The sequence below is a fragment of the Lissotriton vulgaris genome, chromosome 7 (genome assembly GCF_964263255.1).
Source record: "Lissotriton vulgaris chromosome 7, aLisVul1.2, whole genome shotgun sequence".
NCBI lineage: Eukaryota > Metazoa > Chordata > Amphibia > Caudata > Salamandridae > Lissotriton > Lissotriton vulgaris.
In genome coordinates this window covers 1163305437-1163325819 of record NC_141695.1, presented here as the reverse complement: position 1 = coordinate 1163325819, position 20383 = coordinate 1163305437, and the positions used below count along the sequence as shown (strand labels likewise).

The 20383-nt window shown below is 51.2% G+C and overlaps 1 protein-coding gene across 1 annotated transcript in view; it reads right to left on the bottom strand.

Moving 5' to 3' along the window:
* HSPA4 (heat shock protein family A (Hsp70) member 4) overlaps window positions 1–20383 on the bottom strand; it is a 395733-nt gene that overhangs the window by 144394 nt on the left and 230956 nt on the right. The gene's annotated exons all lie outside the window — the stretch shown is intronic.

Here is a 20383-nt window from a genome sequence, read left to right as displayed (position 1 = left end):
GTAACAGATGATGATCTGAATAGAAGCATCTAGTGGATCAATGTTGTGATTTGCGCAATAAAGGACAAACCGCTTCCATTTCGCCGCATAACAGGCTCTAGTAGTGGGCTTCCTAGCCTCCCGAATGATGTCCATGCAATTGGGAGGAAGGTTGAGGTAGTCAAACTCTAGGACTTCAGGAGCCAGATCGCCAGGTTGAGCTGTTGCGGGTCTGGGTGCTGAATGTCGCCATGGCTCTGCGTCAGAAGGCTGGGTGTGAGACGCAGCCTTTGATGCGGCACCACGGACAGTTCCAGAAACGTGGTGTACCATGGTTGGCGAGCGCACGTTGGAGCAACTAGGACGAGAGTGATCGAGTGCTGCCTGAGCTTGCGTGCCACCGGCGGTATCAGAGGTGCTGGGGGAAAAGCGTACGCAAATCTGCCTGACCAGTTCATCCATATCGCATTGCCCTGCGACTGTGGGTGTGGGAACCTGGCGGCGAAGCTTTGGCATTTTGCGTTCTCCCTTGTGGCGAACAGGTCTATCTCCGGATGACCCCACCTTTGGAAGTAGTCAAGTCAAGTCAAAGATTTATATAGCGCGCTACATACCCAGAGGGTCTCAAGGCGCTTGTAGAAGGGTGGGGAGTTACTTGTCGAATATCCACGTTTTGAGTTGCTTTCTGAATGCTAGGTGGTTCTGAGTAAGGCGAAGGTGAGTGGGAAGTGAGTTCCAAGTTTTAGCTGCTAGGTAGGAGAAGGATCTACCTCCCATGGTGGTTTTGTTGATGCGAGGTACAGTGGCAAGGGCTTGGTTGGAGGATCGTAGCTGGCGGGAGGGGGTGTAGAAGGATAGTCGTGTGTTGAGGCATTCGGGTCCGATGTCTTAGAGTGCTTTGTGTGCGTGGGTTAGGAGCCGGAAAGTGATTCTCTTATTGACGGGGAGCCAGTGGAGGTTGTTCAGGTGATCAGAGATGTGTTCTTTACGCGGGATGTCTAGTATGAGCCTGGCTGAGGCGTTCTGGGTGCGTTGTAGTTTTTTCTGGAGTTTTGCGGTGGTGCCGGCGTAGAGGGTTTTTCCGTAGTCCAGTCGGCTCGTGACCAGAGCGCGGGTGACTGTTTTTCTAGTTTCGGTAGGGATCCAGCGAAATGTTTTTTTGAGCATGCGAAGGATGTTGAAGCAAGATGAAGAAACGGCGTTGACTTGTCTGTTCATCGAGAGTGAGGAATCCAGGATGACGCCCAGGTTCCGTGCGTGGTCCGTCGGGATGGGTGCTTTTCCAAGGGCCTCTGGCCACCAAGAGTCGTCCCAGGCAGAGGGGGAGGTACCTAAGATGAGTACTTCTGTTATGTCTGAGTTCAGTTTCAGACGGCTGTGCTTCATCCATTCGGCTACTTCTTTCATTCCTTCGTGTAGGTTGGTTTTGGCCGTGTTAGGGTCTCTGGTGAGTGATAGGATCAGTTGAGTGTCGTCGGCGTAGGAGATGATGTTGAGGTTATGTTGGCGTGCGATGGCCGCGAGGGGGCTCATGTAAACGTTGAAGAGGGTGGGACTGAGTGAGGACCCTTGAGGTACGCCGCAGATGACTTCAGTGGCCTCGGACTTGAATGGTGGAAGGCGGACTCTCTGGGTTCTTCCGGAGAGGAACGAGGTGATCCATTTCAGTGCTTTTCCTTGGATTCCGATGTTTTTGAGGCGCTGTAGAAGGGTGCTATGGCAGACTGTGTCGAAGGCTGCGGAGAGGTCGAGGAGGATGAGGGCGACTGTCTCCATTGTCCAGTAGAGTTCGAATGTCGTCTGTTGCTGCGATGAGGGTGGTTTCGGTGCTGTGCTTGGCTCGGAAGCCGGACTGTGAGGAGTCGAGGGATTTGTTGGTTTCGAGGAATGCGGCGAGCTGGTTGTTGACAGCTTTCTCGATGACTTTGGCCGGGAATGGAAGGAGTGAGATAGGGCGATAGTTTTTGAGTTCGGTGGGGTCAGCTGTGGGTTTCTTCAGGAGGGCGCTGAGTTCGGCATGTTTCCAGCTTTCCGGGAAGGTTGCGGAGTTGAGGGAGCAGTTGATGACGTCTCGGAGGTGCGGTGCAATAATGGAGTCTGCTTTGTTAAAGATGTGGTGAGGGCAAGGGTCTGTGGGGGATCCTGAGTGGATAGAGTTCATCAGACGGATGGTGTCCTCAGTGGAGATTGGTTTCCAGTCATTGAGGATGTTCAGGGGGGGGGTGGGGGTCCTGCAGGGGATTGGGTGGGTTGGTCTTCGGGTTGGTTGTCGAAGCTGTTGTGGATGTCTGCAATTTTGTTGTGGAAGAATGAGGCTAGGGAGTCGCAGAGGGCTTGGGAGGGGGTGATGTCGTTGGAGTTGGCTGAGGGGTTGGTAAATTCCTTGACGATGTTGAATAGTTCCTTGCTGTTGTGGGCGTTGTTATCTAGACGGTCCTTGAAGGCTGCTTTCTTGGCATTTCGGATTAGTTGGTGGTGTATGCAGGTGGCGTTTTTGAAGGCGTCCTTGGTGCTGATGGTTGGGTCTTTTTTCCAGGCCTTCTCGAGGGAGCGACAGAGTTTCTTGGATTTCTTATGATCATCGTTGAACCAGGAGGCCTTCTTGCTGCCTAGTTTGATTTGTCGTTTTTTCAGTGGTGCTAGGATGTCGGCGCTGTTGGATAACCATTGTGTGAGGTTGGTGGCTGCTTGGTCTGGGTTTGAGGAGTGGGCGGGGGGCTTTTGAAGAAGCGATGAGGAGATCTGGTCGATGGTGATTTTGTTCCAGTTTCTTAGTAGAGTGGGTTGGGGGTGGTTGTTGGATGTGGGCTTGTTGTAGGTGAAGTGAACGCAGCTGTGGTCAGTCCAAAGGAGAGCTGTGGTGTGGTTGAAGGAAACATGCTTGCTGGAGGTGAAGATAGGGTCGAGTGTGTGACCTGCGATGTGGGTGGGGGTAGTGACAAGTTGTTTAAGTCCGAGGTTTGTGAGGTTGTCCAGAAGGGTGGTGGTGTTGCGGTCGTTCTTTTCAAGGTGAAAGTTGAGGTCTCCCAAAAGGATGTAGTCCTCGGAGGGGAGCGCGTGTGGAGTGATGAAGTCCGTGATGTCTTCACTAAATTGTGCGCGGGGTCCTGGTGGCCTGTAAAGGAGGGTGCCTCTGAGTGTGGTCTTGGGGTCAATGTGGATCTGGAAGTGAAGGTGTTCAGAGTTGGCGAGGTTGACGTCTGAGCTGGTTGAGATGCGGATGGAGTTCTTATGGACGATAGCGATGCCTCCTCCTGTGTGGCCGGTACGATCCTTGCGAATGATCTTATAGCCTTCCGGGATGGCAATGGTGATGTCTGGGGCTGAGGAGGCGTTCATCCATGTTTCTGTTAGGAAGGCGACGTCCGGAGAGATGGTGTCGAGTAGATTCCAGAGGTCAATGGCGTGTCTGTGGACCGAGCGGGTGTTGAGCAGGATGCATTGTAAGTGGTTGGGATCGGATATTTGTTGTGTGTCCGTAGATGAGGAGTTGTTCTTGGTGCCGTCGAACTTGCAGGAGTAGCAGGAAAAGGGTCCATGGGTGTGTCCAGGAGCGGCTTGGACGCAGATGGGGGGAGCGGCCAGGGTTAAGGGCTAGGAGGGTGGTGGCATCGTAAGTAATGCGGGAGGGGTGGGCATTACGGGGACCAGGGGCTCTGGCGCTGGGCGCGGTCCAGGCGCGGACGGGCGTAGACGGGCTTACCTTTGGCGCACCTTCGGCGCGGCCGTAGCGCGTGGACGCTGCGCGTTGGAGCATCCGGCATTTAATGGATGGTGGAGGGGCGGAGCGTGGGAGAGTTAGCTGGGAGGGGTCAGCGGGGAGGGTGGGCGGGCCAAGGGAACACACAACAAACCAGGCTCCAAAATGGAGAAAGGAAAGTTAAACAGAGCTCGGCTCCTACAAGTGTCTATTCCACTAATTAATAAGGCAGAACACAAAAAATGCACAATGCAGATGGCAACAGCAGCCACAATCAAATGAAATAAAGCTGGGCACAACCGCAGGTAACAACACGAGGTTCGGCGCTATGCTACAGACAATGCGCCACGTCTCGAGGATAATTGCCGTTAAGCGCGATGTCCCCCAGAGATAAGCAATTAAGCGTGAGGCACGGATGTTGCTTTAACAAACGCGATATATTTTTTACATGGAAAACAGTCTGGCGCGATGTTCCCAAAGCACAACCAATCAAGTGCGAGGTCCACAAGCTGCTTTCACACACGCGCAAAGCTTGGAATGTAATGCAAACAAGCGCTATGACAAAAATGAAGTTAGCAGCGCGGGTGGAGTACTGATGGATATATCTCCCACTCGTGCATTTGGTGGCTGTGCCTGCTGAGCAGGTCCGCCATCCGATTGTCCTTGCCTGGGAGATGCTCTGCCATGAGGAAAATGTTCCTCTGAATGGCCCACTTCCACTTGCTCCGAGCCAGATGAGACAGCTGCGGAGAGTGAGTGCCCCCCTGTTTCTGAATGTAGTACATGGCTGTCATGTTGTCCGTCCGGATCAACACGACCTTGTTGCACAGATGTACTTTGAATGCCTTTAAGGCCAGGAAGATTGCCATCAGTTCTAGTACATTGATGTGCATCTTCTTTTGCTGTAGTGTCCATAATCCCTGCACAGTGTATTGGAGTACATGCGCTCCCCATCCCTGGAGAGAAGCGTCCGTTGTCAGGATAATCTGTGGCACAGGCTCTTGGAACGGTCGGCCCTTGCAAAGGTTTTGTGGATACCACCAATGCAGAGAGTTGTATGCCCGACCGCTCACCAACACTAGGTCTTTCAACTGCCCGTGAGCCTGAGTCCACTGACGTGCTAAGCACTCCTGAAGCGGACGCATATGTAGTCTCGCGTGCGGGACGATGGAGATGCAGGAGGCCATCATGCCTATCAACTGCATGAACACTCTTGCTGGGAGCGAGTGTTGCGGTCTGAATTTGCGGATCAGCGACTGAATGCTGTTGACTCTCACTGAACTTGGCTGTGCTGTGGCCGCCAGAGTGTTTATGGTAGCACCCAGATACTCCCGTATGTGGGCGGGCTGGAGATGGGATTTTGGGTGATTCAGTGAGAACCCCAGATTGTGCAGAAGGTGAATGGTGTGGGACACGTGGGTGGCGCACTGCTGGGCCGACTTCGCCTGAATGAGCCAGTCGTCCAGATAGGGGTAGACGTGGATGTTTTGACGTCTCAGATGCGCCGCCACCGTCGCCAGGCACTTTGTGAAAACCCTGGGCGCTGTGTTGACCCCAAAAGGTAAAACCTTGAACTGGTAGTGCTGGTTTTGAATGGTGAACCGGAGGTATTTTCTGTGTGAAGGATGCAGTGGAATGTGGAAGTACGTATCCTTGAGGTCCAGAGTTGCTAGGAAGTCCCCCTGCCGAAGCAGTGGGAGAACCTGCTGCAGCGTGAGCATATGGAAATGTTCTGACAGAATGTAAAAGTTGAGAGGTCTGAGGTCTAGGATGGGCCTGAGGGATCAGTCCTTCTTTGGAATCAGAAAGTACAGGGAGTAAACTCCCGTACCTCTTTCCTGCAGGGGCACGAGCTCTATTGCTCCTTTTTGCAGCATGACGTTGACTTCCTGCTGCAACAAGTGCAAGTGCTCGCGGGACATAGGACGGCTCTTTGGGGGAATGTTGGGTGGAGTGGATGTGAGCTCCAGACAATAACCGTATTGGATAAGAGATCTGACCCACCTGTCCGTGGTGATGGACTTCCACACGGGCAGGAACTGCTGGAGTCTCCCCCCGACCAGTGTTGCGTGGTCGGGGGCAGTGACAAGGCGTCACTGTTTGTTGGCGGTGGAGGACCTGGAGCTGTTATTTCCACGTCCTCTGCCCTGGACGTTGTTGCCACGGTATCCACCCCGACCCTTGTTGGTATAGGAAGGTTGGGTGTTGCTTTTGTAGAATTGCGTCGACTGACAGTCGACTCCTCGAGGTGCCTCTATTATTGGAGCGACGAAAAGAACCACCCTGAAACTGCTGGGACTGCAAGGCACCCATAGACTTCGCAGTGTCGGTGTCCTTCATCTTCGAGGGTGGTATCAACCTCTGGGCCAAACAGGTGGTCTGGGTTGACTGTTTGGTTCAAGATGGTAGTCTGAATGTCTGGTTTGAAACCGGATATCCTGAGCCATGCATGCCTACGAAGTAGAACGCTAGTGTTAATTGCTCTTGAGGCGGTGTCAGCCACATCCAGAGCGCACTTAATTGAAGCATTGGTGATAAGCTTCCCCTCCTGTATCAACATTTCTGCTGCTTCCTTATATTGATCGGGTAAGTGCTGTAAAAGGGTCTCTAGAGTGTCATAGTGAGCCCTGTCATAACGCGCCAGTAGCGCCTGTGTGTTGGATATGCGCCATATGTTGGCTGCCTGCGCAGCCACCCTTTTCCCCGAAGCCTCAAACACTTTTGATTCCTTGTCTGGGGGAGGAGCATCACCCGTAGTTTGTGAGTTGGCCCTTTTGCGTGCATTGGAGACAACCAGGGAGTCCAGAGTCAACTGTCCTTTGATGTAAGTAGGATCAGTGGGCGCTGCTTTGTATTTTTTGTCGATACGTGGGTTGATGACTCTTGCTCGGGTGGGCTCCTTGAAGACTTCTGCCGCATGTTTCAACACCCCTTTCAGCATTGGCAAAGTCTTTACAGTCTTCTCAGCGACTGAAAAGGTGTCAAAGAGAAAATCGACGTCTACTGGGTCAGCATGGAGGTAGACGTCATGATTGGCTGCCGCCCTTTCAATTAGAGCATTGAAAGCTGCAGAGTCTTCTGTTGGGGAAGTTTTGGCTGAAAAAAGCTGAGGCTCCTGCCCGGAATGCGGGTCCCCAGGCTAGCCACCAGCAGACCATGGCTCAGTTACATCTTCTGGGTCTGAGTAGACTGGATAGGAATACTCATCCTCTTTGTCGCCATCACCCTCCTCCACATTAGAGTGAGTGGGTGAAAGTTCATGTGCTTGTGGTGATACAGGCTCCATAGAGGCAGAGGCACCAGCAGAGTCCATCTTTTTCTTAAGTGGAATTTGGAAATGCTCCAATTGTGGTTCTGGGGTGATCTTCCTTTTAAGGAGAGCTTGCCTGTGTTGGCGTCGATCACTTCTCGACGCTCCTCGTCTGCCAGCGGTTGGTGGCGTGGGCTTGGAACCACTAACGATGCCTTCGGCGTTGAAGATACCTTCACGGGCACTCCGGCCCCAGGTTTCGCTGTGAAAGCCTTCGGCGCCGTCTTTGGCGGCAACGTGAACAGAATCGGCGTGGACGTCTTTGCCGGTTTTTGAAGAGGCTTGGGCGGCACAGGGTCCTTCGGCTCGACTGCTGCAGACCCCTCCCTTATACGTTGAAGGGACTCCGTGACCTTCTTAGTGAACGAGGCGGAGGGACGCACCGGCTCGAGAGAGTCTTCTGAAGCCGATTTTGGTACGGCGACCAACGACGCAGTCTTCGGAGCCGACGCAGCTGCCCCCTTGGCCTTGTCGAGTGGAAGCGGGGCAGTGAGAGACTTGGGGTCGTCCTGCCGCTTCTTCGTGTCGAGAGTGCCGTTCTTACGGTCGTCGACCTTCTTGGTATCGATGCGACTTTTAAGTGCGTCGACCGTCTTCGGCGCCGATGCAGCCGCGTCTGTCGTTTTTACCTTTGGCTTCGATACCGTAGTCTTCGGTTCGGCCATTTTGGCGTGCCCCTTGAGCTCGACGGCCATCTTGGATTTCTTCGGCGCCGAGGCCTCCGAAGTTTTCGACCAGACAAGCGAAACTAGCACTTTCGGTTTCGATACGCTTGGCGTCGAGACCGACGGTTTCACTTTCGGTTTTTGTACCGGGAGTGGTGCCGTATCAATGTCCGTGGCCGGGCCGGAAGGCGGAGCCGTGGGACGGGAATCAAGGCTTTGGGTAAGGCCCGAAGGCGATCCCTCGGCCTGTGCCGTAGAATGGTGGCTGGCCCCAGAGTCAGTTTGAGGAAGCTCCTCGTCCGAGCTATCCTCTACGGTGGCAGGGGCCCCGTCGTCGTCCCCTACCTCCTCGACGACTTCATCGAAATCCTCGTCTTCCGCGTCGTAGTCCTCCTCGACCTCCGACGCCGGGTTAGATTCCGTGATATCCTGGATAGTGTCGTCGCCGACATCCTCCGTGTTGAAGATGTCCGCCTGAGGGGGTGCCGATCGTTGGGCCTGCAGTCGCGCAGCCCGGCGGAGCTTGAGTGTCTTCTTCGACCTGAACTTGGAGCAGGCCATACACTTGGCCTCGTCGTGGTCCGGCGACAAGCATTTATTGCACACCGGGTGCACATCGATATGTGGGTACTTCAAGGCAAACACAGGGCACCGTTTAAATGGACTTCGTTCCATGATGCAAGTAAGTTGGAGCGTCGTGTAGGCCCGTCCGCGCCGGAAGCACGCGGAAGGGTAGTGTCGGTTCGGAGCCGATGAAACAAACGAACCCGAAAGATAGACAATACCGACGCGATTCTTAAAGACCTTTTGGTCTCGAGCAAAGTAAGTTAAACAACTATCGATTCCAACAGAGGGAACCGAAACACATCCGAACCCAATGGCGGAAAAAAACAATCTGGGGATGGAGTCGATGCCCATGCGCACTGTAGTCCAGGGGAGGAGCCACCTATCTCGTGATACTTCGAAGACTCTTCCAGGACAACAATGTGCAATCATCCGGACCCAACACTAGGCGGCAATCTATGCACAGATATGAATTCAGCAGCCCACATGCCTCGAACGTGGATATATTTGATGAAGCTCCAACAAGCAAAACTTTTCCTTCTTGATGTAAAGGTTAAGTGTCCGCAAATTCGGAATGGGTCTGTACTCTGCTTTTTGGCCCTTTTTCTTGACCAGGAAGTATCTTGAATAAACTCCTTTCCCTCTTTGAGATACTGGTACCCTCTCGATGGCTGACTTTTTGAGAAGGGTGGCCACTTCTTTTTGCGGGAGCTTTAACTGGTGACCCGATGTTGGCTTTGGAGGGATGGAAGGAGGTCGATGTTGAAAACGAAGAGAGTATCCATTCTGAAGTGTAGCTAACACCCAGCGATCTTTTGTGATAGCTTGCCACTCTTCGACATGATTTGTGATGCTTTCCCCCACTGGAGTGGTCAACGGCGCTGGGGGAAGGGAGAACTCATTGTTTGGATTGCGTCTTGTTGGAGTGGTTGCCTTGACGCTGACTTCCTCCACCTCTTGAGGAGCGCCTGCCTCTGTATGTGACTTTTGTTGCCCCTGTTGATCTTGAATCTTCTGCCACTGAGGGGTTTGAACCCTCTGTTGGGAAGATCGCCCTTGTAAGGGCGGAATCTCTTCCGGAACTCTTTTTAGGTCTCGCACCTGGGGATACAGCGCGAAAGCGCTGCGAGACCTATAGTTGTCGAGTCTGCTTTAAGGGCCCTAAAAGGGCGATAGGAGATGGGCACACGCAGCCTCAGGAATCGAATCAGGTCGCGCGCGAACACGCGCTCCATTGGACTGTGGACAGCATGCCGGAAAAACACACAACACACAAAGACACACACACAAAGACACACACACAAAGACACACACACACACACACACACACACACACACACACACACACACCCCCCTCACCACCACCCAACTCACCGGGCTCTTTCCGCTGCTACAGGCTCAGTCACTCGCCGCATCACCTGGCAGACGCTGCTCTTCCTGGTAAAGCTAGTGTACCACGCTGGATGTCCCTCTCTCCCTAGTCAGTGGGTCATTCTCTGCAGCTGGCGGGGCTCTCCACGAGCACGGGAACCCCTCTAGCTCACACACTAAGTTCCAGCTGGCTTTACGGGCACAGGAGCACGGGGTAGGCTCCCGTCTGCTTCCTGTCTTTTTGCGGCCCCGCCCCCGTCCCAACACAGGTTGCCTGGCTTCCTGTCCAAGCCGGGCTGCGGCGGTGAGTTTGTCAATACGTGACTTGTTTAACAGAGGGTGCGTCTTCACTGCAACTTCCACAATTTCTATCTTTAGTGGCGAGTGTATCATGCCTGTACATCAGAGAGGCTGATTAGGGCATTTCTCTTTGAGCAATCTTCAGATTTCCCAATGTTGCTGCTTGTTTCTTCACTCCATCTTCTATTAGCGGGTCAGCTTTGTTCTCTTGAGATGACTCAGCTTTTATTATCCTCAGGGTTGAAGTACATAGGCCCAATGGTGCCTGCTGTATGAAAACAGTGCTATGCATCTTCATGTGTGCTTCAATAAACTCCGCCTTGTTTGAGCTCGGTGGCTTTGGGAATGCGTTGAAACATTATAATTAGTGTGCTTTGTTCACTTAACCTGCTAGACGTAGTTTCTTTCTTAAATATTTTCTTTTGCCCCACCCTTGGCTTTCCGGAATCATGTGACAAAGTTTGCTAAGGAAAATGCTACTTACCAGTATGCATCTGTTCTTGGTATGTAGAGCTGCAGAATCCTACATTTAGCAGCTCTAAATGGTTGATGTGGAACTGTTTCTGTTGATTGTTCCACTGACCTTGTGTGGTATAATGCAAGAGATGGGCTCCCCATCCTGTGAAGGATGCATCTGTCGTGAGCACTATCTGTGGAACTGGATCTAGGAACGGCCGTCCCATTGTCAAGTTTTTGGTGTTCCACTATTGCAGAGAGCGATATGTACGGCTGTCTACCAACACCAGGTCTGTGAGCTGACCTTGAGCCTGATTCCACTGTCGTGCTAGACATTCTTGTGGTGGGCGCATTTGCAGTCTTGCATGAGGAACGAATAGTTTCTTACCTGTCCCAAAATAAAAAAAAAATAAAAAAAAAAAAAAAAAGACTACAATTCCGGACCCAACCACTAGACCGCGGAACAATGCACAGCATAGTGAATCCAGAAAGATCTTCAAGCTGCAAAAATTACCGACAGGTAAGAATCTATTCGTTTTGCAGCGCAAATCTTTCTGGATTCACTATGCTGTGCATAGGCTTTGTAGCGGTTTGTTGTTATTGTGGCAGCTGGGTGGAAGATGAGCTTGGGTTCTTGAATATGTGCTGAAGCACTTTCTGTCCCACTTGTGCTTCCTTGTTCATTTGTATGTCCACACAGTAGTGTTTTGTAAACGTGTGCACAGAAGCCCATGTTGCCGCCAGGCATATGTCCTGAATGGGAGTGTTTGCCAAGAAGGCTATTGTAGCTCCCTTTTTCCTTGTTGAATGGGCCCGTGGCCCCTTTGTTAGTTCTTGTCCAGATTGTTTGTGGCAGAATTGTATAGCTTGCGCGATCCATCGTGCAATTGTCCCTTTAGTAACAGCTTTGCCCATGAAACTTTTAGCAAATGACACAAAAAACTTTTGTTTTCCTGTGGTCTTTAGTTCTCTCTATGTAATGCATGACTGCACGTCTCGCGTCCAGAGTGTGCAGTGCCCTTTCAGCTTTTGTTGTTGGTTTCTCAAAGAAACTCGGTATTTGAATTGCCTGGTTGATGTGGAACTTGGATTGGCATAAAGTGTGGGTCCATTCTCATCACCACCCTATTGTTGTGAATTTGTATGTAGGGTTCCTGTAGCGTCAACGCCTGTAGCTCGCTTACTCTGCGCAGCGAGGTGATTGCCACTAGGAAAGCGGTTTTTAACATTAGCATCTGTAGTGAGGCTTTATGCATTGGTTCAAAGGGTGCCTTCATGAGTTCTGTTAGCACTAGATTGAGGTTCCATGCAGGTGCTGGTAACCTTTTAGGCGGTGCAATCCTTTTTGAGCATTCTAAGAATCTTTTTACAATTATAGAAGTAAAGAAGCTTTTGCCTGTTTCTCCTCTAGTGTAAGGGACAATGGCTGCTAGGTGTACCCTTAGCGATGATGAGCTCAGGTTAGACTCTAGCAGGTGCGTGAGGTACTCTTGTCATTTTGTTGTGCAGTCCCTCCTTTCTGCACCATAGTGTGAACCTCTTCCATTTGGCCACGTAGCACTTACGTGTGCTTGGCCTTCTTGCCTCTCGAAGTACCCTCAGGGTGCTCTCGGGTAGCTTTAGGTGTGCGAACTCTATGTCCTCAGGAGCCAGGCTGTTAGGCTGAGACTTTCTGGTTCTGGTCTCCGTTTTGCATGGAGAGTAGGTCTTTCCTTCTCCCAAATTTGTGTGCTGCACTCTCATTTCCATAATCTGCGAGTACCAGGTCTGCCTGCCCCACTGGGGTGCGACCAGTATCAGGGTCATGTTGCTTGTCCTGCACTTGCTGAGTACCTTGCGTATCAGGGGAATCGGCGGAAAGGCGTAGGCAAATGTCTTTGACCAGCTTATACATAGGGCATTCCCCAGGGACTCTTCCCCTGGTTGCCTCGATGCAAAGTGTTGGCATTTTGCATTCTGGTGTGTTGCAAACTAGTCTATTGACGGCAATCCCCACCTGTCGAACAGTTTTTGTTTCTTGTGCATTTAGCTCCCATTCGTGTGAGGCAGTCCGCTTCCACGTTGTCCTTTCCTGGCAGATGTATCGCCAGTAGATCGGTCTTCAGTGGTATTGCCCATTTACAGATTTCCTGCGCTAGTTCTTGTAGGAAGGTGGATACCTGACTATGGTTGCCCCCAACTTTTTTCCTGGCGTTTTGCTGGTTTTCCGACTTAGTTGACCTGGGGCCCTGCCAATCAGGACCCCAGGCCTACTGCTCTCTCTCTAAAATGGATTCCATGTACCTTAGGTACATTTCTAATTGGTACTGGGCCACCTTATCAGACCCTGTAACTCAGGGCATAGGTGTACCCAGGGCCTACCAGGGGCTGAAGCATGTATTATGCCACCCCTCGATGGCCGCTAAATCTGACAACTGGCTGCACGACAGCTGGGGCAAGGTGGTGTAATCACCCTTTGCTTTAGATATAGTATACCTATATCTAACCCTAAAAATGGACACACAGATTCCTATCAGTCACTCCTATGGCAGGCCTTGACAATCCTGAAGGCAGAGTGCTTGGAATCGTGTGAGATGGTGCTCTGGCATGAGCTGAGCCCGTTTGCAGCTTGCGGAACCAAGTCCTAATAGCTGTTCCATGATAACGCATACCATATACTCTTAAGTGCATTATAATCCTCGCGGTTAAATGCTATCTCTGGTATTGCTTTATCAAAACATGTTGAGTAAGGTGTCATACGAATTGGAATACTAACCCCTCGCCAATTCTGGCGACGGGGTTAGCATTCCACCCTTCTAGAGGGACACGACATGTATGTAACTGTGAACCCCGGTTAAAGTTAACTCGAGCCTCAGCATCACAAAATGGATGCTGCCACCACAGACACGAGTCTGACCCACTGCAGCTGGGAGTCCTTCCAGCGAGGGGAGCTTGGACAAAGGGTTTCCTGTCAGGGGCGGTGCTAGCACCATCCCAGACAGGTTTTTGTGTATCCTGGGTAGGCAGGGCTTTACAGGAAGGTGACGGCAAGTGGCACCCCGGTGCTCACTATGCATCTGCCGGCTAGAACCAGTTCCAGGGACACACCAGTCCCTGGCCTGGAAAAGTCGGCATGGGAGAGGGGTGTAACCACCCCCCTTCCTGGTCCCACCCCTAGGGCAGGACCTAGTCGCGTACCCACCCCTTTCTTTAGGATAAAGGCAGGAGCGTGGACCCTTCCAAATTAGATCATCTTTGATTCAAGAAACTACTTTCTACGAAAGGAACTCTCGACTCCTCTCAAGATTTCTCCCTTGTGGCTAAGGAGTAGTCACCCTGCATCCGCAGGCACCATCTAAGAACTCTGCGGTTAGCTGCACGTCCTGACCAGCTCGACGAGACCCGGCTTCCCTGGCACCTCTGACCTCTACCTACCTCTACAGCTAAGCTGAGAACCGTAGGTGCGGCGAGACCTCGAGGGCCTGGCCATCATCAGAACTGCACGACTTCTATCCAGCACGACCGCCGAGGGATCCTCTGGTGGGTGCTTTGGGGTCCGAGAAGCCCCGACCCTGAGCAGCTCCAGCACCGAAGACCAGCCCCCCAGCATCCACGAGATCTGCGTGGGGCCCTTCTGCTTTTTGGCTGCTCACCGCGTTGTCTGGCTACCAGCCCGCTGGCTTGTGGCCTTCCCGACGACGATCAACGACGATAACACTGTTGGTCTGGTTGCTCCAGACTGACCCTTGCTCCCTTCCAAAAGAGGAGCACCCCGGACCCTCCTGGTCCACTCCAGACGCCATTTTAGGTCCACCGCGTGGGCTTGAATTTGCCAAGACTTGTTGCCCCAATCCTGGGTCCAGCGACGTCGACAGCATCAACCATCGTGGGACAGCTCGCACCTCCATCCTGGTCGCCGACAACGCCTCCTGGTCCGTGAGACTGCAGAGCCCAGCGTCGCCCACTCATCTGGTCGAGGTGACTTCGCCCAGTACCATCCTGGTGCCCACACAATCACTGGCTAGTGATTAAGAACTTGGTCCCCTCTGCTTTCAGGTGTCATCCATCTTCGATCCAGGCTTGGATCACTCGAACAATCTTCACTGGTCGCCTCCCAGCAACTTCGTTCTTCAGGCTCCTGGTTGGTCAACGAGGATTCCCGACGTCTTTTCAGACCTATGCAGCTGCAGCCCCTAGGCTAGGTAACTTCGGCATTCCGGTGCCCCAGCATAGCCTCACTATCCAAGGGTCCAGATCCACTGTCGTTTTCGACCTACCTAGTCGGGTTCGCCCGAGAACACTAACTTTGCTTTTACTAGCCTCCATAGACTTTGTCCCGCATCCCGCGTGAGAGTGCACACTCCGCACCAGAGTCCCCTAGGCCTCCTACTAGTAATCTGAAGGTTCAGTAACGTAGTCCTAGCGATTCCAAAGCCTATTAGTCCAGTACTTACCTGCTAGTAATTTCGCATTCCACTTTCATAGTATATGGTTTTTCGTGCCCCTCGGGCATTCGTGTAAATTGTGCAACTTAAAGTATTTTCGTAAGAGTTTTGTTGTGTGCTTAGTACCCTGTCCTCATAAAGAGTACAGGGCTGTTGTGATCTAAATAAATACACTGTTTATTTTCATAACACTTGTGTGGTGTCCTTTCACTTGGTGTTCAAGGGGTATATGTGATGGTATAACAGCTGGCTTAACAAGCCCTCTAGAGTTTAGCCCGAAGTCTGCTCGTATCCATGCTACTAGGATAGCTGGTCTATAAGGTTGACTTACAACCAATCACCATAAGGGTTGTTTGGACTGATACAAAGTGTTCACTAGAATAGTGAACATTATATACCAGGCCAACTTCTCACATTGGTGAGCAGCGGTTGGGATTTGAGCTTGCTGTTTTACCACACGTATCCTAAGAATATCATTGTGAAAGATCACATAAGTTAAGGTACATATAACTTAGCTTAGAATACTCTGAGTTCTACTGAACCAGCTGTTGTAGAGCGACAAGGCTTAGCACACCTTGACTACAACCATCAGAAAGCTGTATTGCCGTTTGTGGGAGCCACTGAAAGAGCCTCTGCCCAGAAAGGAGGTAACGCGAGGATTACCAGCTCCTTGCCGGACCCGCTGCGCGGGTCCCGCTGCGTTGCCTGCATCTGTGAGCCATCGTTTGGGAGCCGCAGGGCTGCGAGCTGACCCGCAGGGACTCAATCTCCCAGGAGTCCCTGCGTGAGGTCGAGACCCGCAACACCTGGGTCGCTCTCCCTGCCTGCCCCGCCCTCGCCTCAGCAGATAAGGACCTGCTGCACCAACCCTCGCTGGGACCATCGGAAAGCTGTATTGCCTTTTGTGGGAGCCACTGAAAGAGCCTCTGCCCAGAAAGGAGGTAACGCGAGGATTATTACCAGCTCCTTGCCGGACCCGCTGCGCGGGTCCCGCTGCGTTGCCTGCATCTGTGACCCATCGTTTGGGAGCCGCAGGGCTGCGAGCTGACCCGCAGGGACTCAATCTCCCAGGAGTCCCTGCGTGAGGTCGAGACCCGCAACACCTGGGTCGCTCTCCCTGCCTGCCCCGCCCTCGCCTCAGCAGATAAGGACCTGCTGCACCAACCCTCGCTGGGACCATCGGAAAGCTGTATTGCCTTTTGTGGGAGCCACTGAAAGAGCCTCTGCCCAGAAAGGAGGTAACGCGAGGATTATTACCAGCTCCTTGCCGGACCCGCTGCGCGGGTCCCGCTGCGTTGTCTGCATCTGTGAGCCATTGTTTGGGAGCCGCAGGGCTGCGAGCTGACCCGCAGGGACTCAATCTCCCAGGAGTCCCTGCGAGAGGTCGAGACCTGCAACACCTGGGTCGCTCTCCCTGCCTGCCCCGCCCCTCGCCTTACACCGCCTTATAATTAGTGACATAGCGCACCGCTGCGCGGGAGCGCCCGGGGCGAAGCCCGGGCAAAGGGCGGGCCGTCTAAGGCCGTCCAAGGTCGAACAAGGACGGGACGGGCCACCCCCTTAACGCTCAATCCTTGGTAACTGACTTTCCCTTCCTCTGCTACCACCTCCAAGGATTTCTCTACTAACTCTACTAATCTTATGCCGTATTAGATATGGCCCCTTGTCAAATAGACCCCTGAACAACCATGCCTTCGGACCATGCAAAATCCAGGAACATTACTGTAAACACATCGAGGGGGCCAGTAACAGGAACCATTGATCAATTTTTTCAAAGAGTCACAATTGTCCTAGAAAAAGAAATAGCGGACACTGAAAAGCGCTTATCGATGGACTTGTTAACCGGTAAGCGCTCCTCCTTAGGTTTGATTGGGAATGCCCGCTCTCCACATTTGATCGACTCTGACTCTCAGTCTTCCATTATTCCTTCCTCTAACATTAACTCACTCTCGTTTTTGGGAAATGATGCGAGGGATACAATCACTCATTCACTCAAATGAACTAGAACCAGAACAAGAACCAGTTTCTGAAATAACCCTAGTTAGCCCCAACGCATCTAGACTATCTAGCTCCCCAAAACTCTCCATTTCCCCTCCACCTCCCTTAGACCAAACAAACAATCATACCAAGAAACGAAAGCGACAATCTTCCCCTACTGCTTCTAGTACAATCACCATCCTGAACACAACCCCTCCTCCGCCAACACCCCTCCTCCTTAGCACGGCGCAGAATACCCGCACACGACAGGACTACTTCCTGAAATGGAGGCGGAACTTCTCTCCAGAATAGAGGTAATAGTGAAGGCTCTCATGCTTCCTCTTCTGGAGAGAACAAGACTAATAAGCTCCCATTTAGAAAATCTGGGCAAACAACTAGAAGAAAATACTGCGGCCATTCTCAAACTATCCTCACAACCACACAAACACCCAGCACATAACCCCACAGGCCAAAACGCACCTCCACTGGCCCAACCATCGACCAGTAGTGCGTCCCTGAAACCCGGAACCACACAAGGGAAAAAAGCGGTAGCAAAAACCTCAAAAGAAACAACAAAAAATGAAACCCCAAAACCATCAAACAGCAATCAGGTAAAAGATGGGGTAAAAGCAACCGTAGAGGTCAAAAACATGATAGGGAAGAACGCTACAGTAAGAACCCTCCCGGCATCAAACACCACCTCTAACCCCCCAACGAACCCCATACTAACTAGTGAGTTGGGCGAACAGTTATCACAGCGCCCATATAGACCCAGACGTAGGATAGTTGATTTACCTCCTGAATCTGCACCTTACCCAATCGTAATGGCAGGAGTACCAGAACTAGCAGAAGGGGTCAGAGAATCATACCACGCGTTAAAAAATAAAACCATCTATTGGTTGAAGCAGAATAGACCCCTCCCTGCACAGGTTAACGGGGTAATTCGGTCGGTCAGGCGGGCTGTTTGGGTGGGGTCTAGGCCGAAAGACAAAAGAGGGGATGTCATAATCATCAATTTTAAGGATCACAGGGCGGTAAGAACTATAGGTGATTGGTATGAGATTACAGGAGGGGACAACATTACAACACACTATGTTAGCTACTTCTACCCACGGGAATTAATTAACAAGCCACCTCACCATCGCATTAGTAGGCAGCGCCCTGAGCGGAGAGAAGTAGGCTATCAATTCACCCAGAATCAGTTTTTAAATCAACTCCAACACCCACCTTATCACCACCCCTACCAAAATAACCTGTTTAACAACAATTACCACCTGATTCCCTCAGGCTACAACATACCTACATTCAACCCCTTCTCAGCTCTGAGCGGCTTATACGGAATAGATTGAATTGCCAGCAACCAATCTTCACCCGCAGAACCTTTCATGACAAAAGAGAATACCCCCCCGGTTGTTACAGTTCTAGACACTCCAATTGAAACCTGCAATAACGAAAGTCAACCTCAACTTACCCAATTGTATGGAATAAGTCCGAGGGAGCAGAAAGACTCTAGCATACGGACCGAAACAAATGCGAGGTCCAAGAGAACTAATAGGGAACCTATTCCAGAGCCAGATATGGTCACAAGAAAAACGGAAGATGGACTAAATAAAGGACAGATTCTCACCAGGAGAGTAGAAAATATCCAGATAATGTTCTGGAATGTTGCGGGTCTCCGAGAAAAAATGGTGGATGGAACTATATTAGATTTTGTCAAAGACTGTCAAGTTGTGGCCCTTCAGGAAACATGGCTCACGAAAGAAATGCACCTTATAGGATACAAAACCTATTCCTCAGCAGGGATCGCAGGAACGCATGGAAGAGCCAAAGGAGGGCTGGCAATTTACATATCTAACACTATACCAGGCTTGGAAGTGACAGTACTTAGCTTAGAACCCAACTTCCAAATTTTAAAGCTGGTTTTCAAGACAAAGAGGACTGTAATTCTTGCTAACCTATATGATAATACAGGGGAAAATGATAGGCTAAAAATGCTGGGGGCCCTTTGCAAGAAATTATCTAGTGGCGCGACACTAAGACCAAGGCTGGAACCCGCAAGCATCGTATGGGGAGGTGACTTTAATCACCATCCCTGTACGATGTTAAATTGCGATGTCTGCGGGATCGGCGGTGACTCAGAAGGCCAGATAACCCACTTTAGTCATTCAGCGGTGGGTGATCTATTAAATGAAACATTGTCGAGGTTGGATCTATTTATATTAAATCAAATCAACCCCTCAACCGGGAAACTGGATCCCACCTACCTTGGCAGGGGCCATGAAACAACTGTCGATTACATTCTTACGACAGCATCCCTAGTAAATAGGACCGCAAACTTTAAAACCAAAATTAACACCCTGAGTGACCACTCGGCCTTAGTTTTTGATCTAACCTTAGACCAAGCTCAGCCAATAGTCCAGACCATAATGTCTACCCTCACCCAAAATAATTTACAGCTCACAAAAACAAACAGCTACACCCTGGGGTGGGGAAAGATTGACCCAATTGAGCTGACACAAAGTGGTAACCGAAGCAGAATTTGCTATATTCAATTGCTTAGACCTTGAGGCTAGTGAGGAGAATGTAATATTCCATTAAAAAAAAATATTAGCTAAAGTAAACGAATGCCTTACCAAGAAACAGAAAGGGTCTAAGGAAATAAAGAAAAAAGGTTGGTTTAGTCCAGGTTGTACGGCTGCCCATAAACAATTAAAGAGAACCCTGTCAAAAACAACAAGAAATCAGGAGGAGATTAGGATCCTGAGGAAACAATACAGGCTAGCGTGTAGAGCGCGTAAAGAGGAACTAAAAAAGGCCCTATGGGATCAGCTGCATGAAAGTTCACTCAATAAAGACAGCGATCTGTTTTGGAAGGTGGTAAAAGCACCGTTCCTGAACGACACAGACGACCATCCTAGCATAGATGTGGCCATTGAGGGACAAACCTGGGTCAATCACTTTGCTAAGATCTTTGGACAAACCCAGTCTGTAGTCCCTATAGACAGAAGTCACTCCTTAAATCAGGATAAAGTATACCCAATCCCATTGGAAATCCAATTACATGAAGTTATCACAGCAGTTAACGCTAGCAAGAGTGGAAAAGCGCCAGGCCCTGATGGGGTCCCGGTCGATTTCTTTAAATTCAAAATAGATCTGTGGGCTCCCATCATAACTAGGGTCTTCAATGCAACAATGCAGCAAGGCCTACTTACCTCTTGGACACAATCTATACTAGTACCCATTTTTAAAAAGGGCAATAGAGAGGAGGTGACTTGTTATCGACCTATTTCCCTACTCGACTCACTGGGGAAAGTACTGGGAAGAGTGATACTCCAGCGTTTGCAGGAGTGGGCAGAGGATACCGGGGCCCTCTCGGATGTCCAGTACGGCTTCCGAGAGGGACTTGGAACAACGGAACAAGCCTTGAACCTGGCCCTTTTGCTGGGAAAATACGTGTCGGCAAAACGCGGGAAGGTCTACATGGTTTATGCCGACCTTTCCGCGGCTTTCGACTGCGTATCCCATGCAAAACTGTGGGTGTTGCTGTCCGATATGGTAATTGACGAGGCCTTGGTGACTTTTCTCAGGGAACTCTACTCGAACGCCTCCTCCAGGGTGCGTTTCGGAGTACGGGGTG